General features: G+C 43.2%; 1 protein-coding gene across 2 annotated transcripts in view; it reads left to right on the forward strand.

Annotated features, from left to right (window-relative positions):
• Positions 1-6,900, forward strand: part of IRS1 (insulin receptor substrate 1) — a 99,631-nt gene extending 92,731 nt beyond the window's left edge. Inside the window, exons 4-6 of one of the 2 annotated variants that reach the window (XR_016280002.1) lie at positions 2,914-2,947; positions 5,058-5,105; positions 6,632-6,900. The gene's annotated coding sequence lies outside the window, so the exon portion shown is untranslated. The remainder of the gene's footprint in view (positions 1-2,913; positions 2,948-5,057; positions 5,106-6,631) is intronic. The other variant, XR_016280003.1, reaches the window with a different exon arrangement.
• The last annotated feature ends 2,161 nt before the right edge of the window (positions 6,901-9,061 follow it).

Genomic DNA, 9,061 nt, shown 5'->3' on the forward strand with positions numbered 1-9,061 from the left:
AGTCTGTAAGGAATGGTGCATGGTTTTCCATGCTTTGAAGCCAGGGCTGGGAAACCTTTGATTCTCCAGATGCCGATGGAATCTAACCCCCCACTTGTCACAGTCAGCGTAACCAAAGTGGGGAGGTCGACATGCAGACCCCATCTCCCCCCTCATTTTCCCCAACTCCTTTCCAAAACCTACTTTCACAATGTTGTGACACGGAGAAAACACATGAATAAACCAGTACATAGATACAAAAAGTGTCAGCCAGAATGATATGAAAACATGGAACCCAATATTACCCAAAGGAGGGAGAATAGTGAACATTGCCAGCTGCTGAACAGGGAATGTTCTTATGTTCCCCAGGCAGATCAAACTAAAGACACCAAGAATCTCACCCCCCCCCCCCAATAGATATACCCTCAACAATCATCCAACTCAGCTTCTGATTGGCTGGGCCTCAAGGGAAGACCATGTGGCAGACCCAATGTGCAGAGCCTCATGGATCATCTCAGGGTCATGTGACAGACAGTAGTAGCCATCACCACTTATGTGCCAATCTTCAGCCTTCAAATGGTGAACAGTGCATTTTTCCTAATTAACCTTAGTGATGCAGCTATGACAGTGTAAGCTTTGCTGTCTGTAATATGAATTTGGGGTGTGTCTATATAACTAATCCCATCAGTGTTATCCTACTATTTATCTCTTAATAAGTGGAAGTTTAGAAATCCCCAGGAACTGAACTGACAAGTAATCAGATGCTCTAGTGAAGAATTGCAAATTATGTTACAACTGGTTTCTTCCTTCCCTTTGGTCTTAATGCTAATGTTGGTATATTATAGTTATTGCAACATTCATACAAATGGCTAATAAAGCAAAAGAGTAGCTTCTTTTCTAACCTCTTTTTAAACAGAATAGGCTGCATATTTTGACAGTTTCTTGCTAGACAGCTGCAATTATTTATGGAAGCAATATTGCCACTGTATATGATTGGGGAAATTTCTTAAATGAAACAAATAAACATTTGGCTCATTTTGGAATCTCTCTGTTATGTAATATAATACGGGGATTGTGTGAAAATTTCTCTGTCTCTCTGTCTTTCTCTCTCTCTCTCTCTGCATGTGTGTGTGCATGTGTGTGAATGAGAAAGACACCTAAAAACCCAAAGTTATACATTATTGTTCTGGGAATGATTTTCCTTGTATTGTGTGAATGCTCTTCCCAAAAACTTGTTATAAGCCTCCTTGGATCTTGCAGCAGGATAAATCAGGCTAGAAAATAAACAGGCAGACAATCAAGTTATGAGAACATCTCTAGATTGCATCCTATTTGACTGAAGTCCAAGTTATTTATTTTTAAAAGATACATATGTATCTGTACATACTCTCCAACATTTCCTCGGTGACAATTGGAACACATGTGGCCAAGTAACATCAGAGTGTGGTCAAAATGGTAAAAGTTATTAATAAGGAAGAACATTAAAGCCGGGAGAGCTTGCAGCAGTTTGCGTTTATGTGACCTGATTGGGAAAGATTGGAAAGATTCCTCCCCACTGCTGAGCTGAATGCAAACTACTTTTGCACTTTGAACTCATTTTGAAAACAAAGGGGGGAAGTGGGAAAGGAGAGAGAAAGTGGGACATTTTAAAAGCAGTTGAAAAAGTAGTATAACAAAGGATTAATTAGGATTGTCCCTGCCAAATTGATATTGTTGAAGAGTATGATGTGCATGTGCCTTTAAGTTGCCTGTCAAATTATGGTGGCCCCATGAATATTATAGGGTTTTTTGAGAAAGAAATACTTAGAGGTAGTTTGCAATTGCTTTCCTCTGAAAAATAGCCTGCCACACTTGATATTTCTTAGCAGTCTCCTATCCAAGTACTATACTAGTCTGACTCTGCTTAGTTTCCAAGATCAGACAGGGGCCCATTACAGACGGGTGTATAGTACGGACTGGGTCCGTACTAGGGTTAGAAAGGGGCGTCCCTTCCAGACGCCCCTAACTCTAGTATGGATCGAATCTGTACAAAATGGCGGCGCCCGTTCCACACGGGGGCCGCCATTGCTACGTCACCACCGTGGCGCCTCCAAACGAGGCGGCGTGGTTGTGACATACTGGCGCCGTGACAGGGAGCTCCTGGGATTTGTGTCGCTGGCGCAGCCTTTAGACGGCTGCGCCAGTGACGCAAGGCAGAAAGGGGCTGAGCGGCCCCTTTCTGCTTGTCCCCACCGCCGTCAGGTGTCCTTGGAGCATGAAGCCCCAAGGACACCCCTTTTCAGGCTGCGGGGAAGCGGCCTTTTGCCACTTCCCCGCGGCCTGGAAAGCGGCAGATCGGGGCCTCAACTGCCAGAACGGCAGCCTCTGGGTGCCGTTCCTCTGGCGGGGAAAGGAGCACCTACAGGCCACCCCAAAGAGGTGGTCTGTAACGCACCAGGATCTGCTATCTTCAGGGTATTTAGGCCAGCTCTTTAAAAGTCATAGAGAATCCTTAGAGATCTCTCATTATGTTTATTAGAAATGTTTCTGCCATGGACCTCCAGCAAAAGTAAAAATGGAAGATCTTATGTGTACGTGCATTGCAGTCAAATTCATATGTATGTACTTTGAATGCCGATACGCCTTGAAAGAAGAACCTGCCTCATACATTGCTTAAAAGGGCCATCCAGCATATGAGACTCTCATACTGCACCTCCATTAGGATTATCTACAGTATCACTGGCCATCTGTCTGTGAGGTGGAGGGATGCAAAAGGATTGATTCTGCTTTCCAATATGGTATCCTTAAAAAAAGAAAAGAAAAGATTTATGTTTTTGCCAATACTCTGAATGATGATACTCATAGATACAACTGCTGCATGACAGCAGAAATCAATTTCATTTATTTAGACATTTTATCTGAGTTGAATTGTTTTCTGTTCCACCTTTCTTCCAGAATTGGGAGTCAAGACACTTACAAGATCAGACAGGTACAAATGAAAGTGCAATAAGTTATAATATTGAAACATGGTTGAACAAATATAATATTAAAATAGAACTGAATTAAAAGTCAATTTGATGCATCCCATGTTAAAAGCCTTATCCTCAAATCCCATCTGAATAGGGTAGTCGTTGTCGGATGATGGAAGTTCAATGGAGGGTTGGGCAGCCTAGCCTTCCTAGAATTGAAGTTCCACAACCCACTGAACATTCCTCTGACAGTGATGGGAGTGAGAGTAGGATCTTCCCTGAAGATTTCAAAGACTGAGCATTCTCATATGGGAGGAAACAGTTCTTCAGTTATGATCTGCTGCATTTGTCATGCGTATACAAGAAGATATGGTTGATTAATTCACCAGCTTCCAAAACTGAGGGCCATAAAAACTTTTAAAAAAATGTCTGCTGGTTTTATAGCAATAGCAAGTTCATTTCTATACTGCTTATCACTTAAGCACTCCCTAAGCAGTTTACAATGTGTAAGCTAATTGCCCCAAACAAGCTGCATACTCATTTTAGTGACCTATAGAAGGATGCAAGGCTGGGTGGACCCTGGAGCCCTGCCTGGAATCGAACTCACAAACTTGTGGCTATGAATGGCTGCCACCAGGGCTCCTATAAAATTCCTGTTGAAGGAATTTGGATTTCTAAATCCAAAAATGACCTCAGATTTGCTCTATCACATGCAGTTTTTTCACAAGTTAGGCCGGTTACAGACCGGCACTTTAGTGCGTGACGAGCACGCACTAGGGTTACAAAAGGGTGGTTCTTCCGCACCGCCCTAACCCTAGTGCGTGCTCGTCACGCACTAAACGGTGGCGGCCCTTCCATACGGCCGCCGCCGTGAGGACGTCACGGCCGCGCCGCCTCTAGACGGGGTGGCGCGGACGTGACATCCTCAATCCGTGGCAGGGCGCCTAGGGCACCCTTTCCGCGGACCAGGAAAGAGCTCCGTTTCGGAGCTCCTTCCTGGTCCGCGGCGCCGCTTTGCTTCACTGGGCGCAGCCTTCAGACGGCTGCGCCCAGCGAAGCAAGGGAGAAAGGGGCCAAGCGGCCCCTTTCTCCCCCTCCCCACCGCCGCGGGGTGTCCTTGGGGCTTGAAGCCCCAAGGACACCCCTTTTCAGGCTGCGGGGAAGCGGCCTTTTGCTGCTTCCTCGCAGCCTGAAAAGCGGCGGATCGGGGCCTCAGCGGCTGCCGTTCTAGCAGCTCAGGCCCCGATCTGGCGGGGAAAGGGGCGGGTACAGCCCGCCTCAAAGAGGCGGTCTGTAACCCGCCTTACTTTGATTTTTCTATGTTATAATATGAATCATAGAGTTGGAAGAGACCATAAAGGCCATCCAGTTCAACCCCTTGCTGTGCAGTAATACACAATCCTAACACTTCCAGCTGATGGTCATGCAGTCTCGGTTTAAAAACCTCCAAAGAATGAGACTCCACCACTTTCCGAGGGAGTGTCTTCCACTGTTGAACAGCTCTTACTGTCAGGAAGTTCTTCTTAATGTTGAGGTGGAATCTCTTTTCCTGTAGCTTGCATCCATTGCTTCAAGTGTACTTCAAGTAATTTCTGACTTAATGTGACCTTAAGACAATTGTATCACAGGGTTTTCTTGGTAAGATTTGTCCAGAGGGGGTTTACCTTTATCCTCCTCTGAGACTGAGACAGTGTGATTCAAGGTCAATCAGTGAGTTTTCATGCAAAGTGGGGATTCAAACCCTGGTCCTCAGAGTTGTAGTCTACTGTTTAAACTACTACACAAAAAACTTTTTTAGTAGATTATACTGACTGCTCTTTTTAACTAGATAGACTAGAATTTTACAGCTATACCCAGCCAAACATCTCGCAGCAGAGGTGTGGAAAACTCATGAGTTGCATTCCTATGCAAATCTATTTGGGATTACGTCCCATTGTACTTAACAAAATCTGCTTCCAAATAAATATAGATCAGATTGCACTTTATCCACCTACTTGCCAGCCTGTTCCAAGTTCGTATAGACTATGATCTCTAATGGAGCCAATATTCCAGCATTCATGAGTCTAACTTTTTATATTATGAATGTATATTGCATTTCTGAACTTCTCTGCCATTCCTTTTCTCTTTCAGGTTAAATGAATCCCTTTCTTTTAGTTAGATGTGCATCAACAGAAACAGGTATCTTTTTATTTCTCTTTGTCAGTTGGAGTTCCACAAGGCTCCATTTTGGGTCCGTTGTAATTCTCTATATACACCTCTATATACAACTAATCCTATTAGTTCATATGGTTTTCAATATCACCTTTATGCCAACGACACCCCAGAACTTTCTCCAGACACTGAACGTGTCTTTCAGCCTACTCAATATGGACGTGTTATCAGTGTTTAAAACTTAACATGGCTAAGACAGAATTATTCATTTCCCCACCAAAACCTACTTTACAATATACAATAAAGGAGATCAATAATGTCCCCATCCGTCCTGTGAAGGAGGCAAGTAGCCTTGGTTTTATCTTTGATTCTTCATTGTTGTTCACTCCCCAGATACAGGCTGTAGCTAAGTCATGACAATTTTTCCTTTATAATATTGCTATAATCAGACCCATGTTATTGGTCTCTTCTGCTAAGAGCTTAGTTCATGCCCTGGTTATCTTTCACCTTGACTACTGCAGTCTTCTTTTGATGGGGCTCCCTTTGCTGTGGGAAGGAAGCCACCCAGTAAGACAACAATACAGATTTGGAGGAAAAGGCCACAAGTTTATTAACAAACAGCACAAAGGATAGGGCTGGCATAAGGTCTGGATCTGGAAACACCAATCAACACCCCGGTTGATTGATGTAAAGTTGCTTGGTCACAACCAAGCATTGGGATGACGTAGTGGCAACGGGAACGCCCTCTTGCATATATGCAACTGGTCAGTCGCATATTCCAATAAGCCCCTAGTCACTGGGAGATGTTCACTCAATGTGGCCCCCGCAATGGCCACACCGCCTGCCTTCAGCGCTCCCGGGTCCAATGGATTCCCAATCCAGTGCTATGGAGCCCTGGAAACCACGCCCACCAGATCTAGGACCTATGCTTCCACCCTAAAACAAAGTTGTGACAAAAACACCCTAGCCAAGGGAGGGAGGGTGGGAGAGCAGAGCTAATGGTGTTGGATGGCATGCGATGTGGCCTGAAATAGGCCCACCCACCAATGGGGGGCCTGGAAAGAGCAGAGGCACCACCTCCCAGGCCCTTATCACCAATAGGCTGCGTTTGGGGGTCTGAGCCAGCCAATCATGTCCTCTTCCCTTTTGCAATGCAAGCTGGGACATGTAGTCCCAGCACCTGGTGCAAAAGAGCTGCCCTTTCCACCCCAGCAACCAATGGCAGGCCTTCTCACCGGCCCAAAGGCTGCTGGGGTGAGACAGGACTCCGCAGTTGCAGAGACTAGGGTGCCTTCTGCCCCAGCAACAACGCCGGCCCAGTAAGTAGGGTGGCATCATTTGTCCTAACTTAGTCCTTTAATCTCCATTCAACATTCTGCTGCTAAAGTAATCTCTTTGGTTTGCTGTTTTGATCATGTCACCCCACTCCTGGTATCTCTCCACTGGCTGCCCATACCTTTTAGGATCTGGTATAAGTTGGTTCTGTTAGTGTTCAAAGCTCTACATAATCTCATCACCCCTTCTGTCTGACCTTATTTCATTTTACCATTCAGCTCAAGACCAATGGTCCAGAGGCTTGGGCTCCTGTTTCAGCCAAGGGTTTTGTCTTCTCTGGATTGGAGTCATCCTTTTTCACTTGTGGCACCTCACTCTTGGAACCGCCTCATCAAACATCTACAGACGATTTCCTCTTTGGCCAGTTTCAAATCTGAACTAAAGACTTTCTTATTCTTGGAAGCATTTTGAATTATAATTTGACATTGTTTGTTAATCTGGATTGCTAATGTATTATCTGTTCTATAGTTTTTTTACAGGGTTATTGTATTTTAATGAGATAATTAGTCTAATCATGGTATATTATTTCTATCTTCTGACTTTTTAGATTGTATGCCATTGGCAGGTTATGTGTTGATTTTATGATGTCTGTCAAGTGCCATGTAGGTTATGGTGCTAATAAATAAACAACAACAACAACATAGTTAGATTTATGAAAGTGGCTCCTGTATTTATTTTGTATGTTACTATTTGCTTTCTGGCTTTCTCTATACCATGTTAAGAAATTGACATCTGATATACTGGAAGGTAGGTTGAGGCTGTTCGCATTGAAGCCTTTCTTTATTTTATGGTAGTTTTTCTTGTTAAAATCCCCCCTCCCCCCCGGGAGCCATCTTACAAGATGTGGTGTTAAATGTACCCTTGCATTTAGAGTATATTAAAAAAAATTAAAATAGCACCTCCTGGAGGTCTGACAATTTTGGGAATTCTAGCAGACAAAGAGAATACCATGGGAATTTTCCTCTTAATGCAAATAGCAGCTTTTTTCTTCATGTCTACAGCAGGAAGAAAAAAGATAAAGTCCACATCTACATGTGTTGCAGTCCTGAGGACTAAGCAGCCAGTCCCCAGTCCCCCCACTATTACTTGCATTTTAAAACACTATTTAGTACATTACATGCAAAGTCTTCTAGTATGGCCCTCATGGGATTATATTAGCAACAATATAATAATTTCCACTTCCATGATTTTGGCTGGACTTCTTTAAATCCGCAAATGTTAAGGCATTGTTTTAGGAAACAGTGCTTGTGAATATTTTATTGTTTCATAGCCACTAAAGACAGAAAGAGCCCATTAGGATGAGCTAGTCCAAAACTTGTTAAATATTTAGTACCTATTTTTATCCAGTTCCACTTTTATTACTCCTAATGCTAAATAAAGGCAATGTTTTCAAGAAGAATATTGACCTTTAGTGTTCTCTCTTTCCATTTTTAATTTGCCTCATCTGTGAAAGTACATGGAGAGTCTATGTTGGAAAAGAATGTCTGTACACATAGATGAGGGAAATTAAAAATGGAGTTAAGATACAGATAACAAAAGATATAATAAACACAAAGTCATGGTAAACTAAGGAAATCAGTTATGAAGACTGTGAACTTCCATGGTGGGGGTGGTGAGACCTTTCAAGGTAGACAATGCAAGAAAATATGTAGATAATAAGTTTTTGTATGAGTTTAGATACTCAATTCTAGAAAAATTCACATGGCCCAGTTCTATGCTAGCATAGTTAGATTTCAGAAAATTAGAAAAGGAAAAGGAAATATTGGAGTCACTACATGTATATCTACTAAAATTAAAACTTGTGTGGTCTGATGGGTCACTTAAAATATGTTCTGTGGAGTAACACAAGTCTTCTAATTCTGCTTTTGTTTTGTTCCATTTAGCTGTTCTCAACTCTATAATTGTTCTTTCAAAGTGTAAATATTATGACCAATCCCCAGCAAAGTTTAGATGAGGCCTGCAAAATGTAAACTTGCATGTCTGTACAAGAGAGTGGGTGAACATTGCTGTGATTTGTAAGAAATCCAGCTTCCCACCCTTCTTGGAAAAAAAAAATATGTTGCAGGTTTTACAAACCTTTCAGAACTGCTCACATTAACTCAAATTGGTTGTAGGTGCAAATATTTAGCAGTTTCTTCACAGCACATTCCACTGAAAGTGGTAAAACTTATGCCCAAATCGGGGAAGGGGGGAATCATGTGACCCTCCAGATGTTGCTCATCTGCAACTTCAACAATTAGACTTCATTGGTTATACTAGCTAGGGATGATGGGAGCTGCAGTCCCAGTGGTGGACCAAATTGGGGGGGGGGGAGGGGGCAGGGTGCACTCTACCCTGGGTGGAAAATGAAAGGAGGTGCAATGGTTGTTCCTCACATGCTTCTCTCTCACTGAGGTTTCAATAAAGAGAAGGTCTCCACTGTGAAGGACACGGATTGAGCAGCAGACAGTCACAGCCTGCCTCAAGGCAAGCTGATGTCCTCTCCCTCCCCTTCTCCTTGGACCTTCCTTGAATAAGGCAAAAGGGAGGAGATTGGACTGGAGCAGTTGATCATAGGTGCCACTTCCTTTGAAAATGAAATCATCTGTCTTCAAAGCTGTACTGCAGCAAAAGTTCAAATGGAGGGGGAGAAAAAAGAGAATCTAGCA

This window comes from Sceloporus occidentalis, unplaced genomic scaffold (genome assembly GCF_023333645.1).
Source record: "Sceloporus occidentalis isolate IW3139 unplaced genomic scaffold, rSceOcc1.0.p SCAF_2, whole genome shotgun sequence".
NCBI lineage: Eukaryota > Metazoa > Chordata > Lepidosauria > Squamata > Phrynosomatidae > Sceloporus > Sceloporus occidentalis.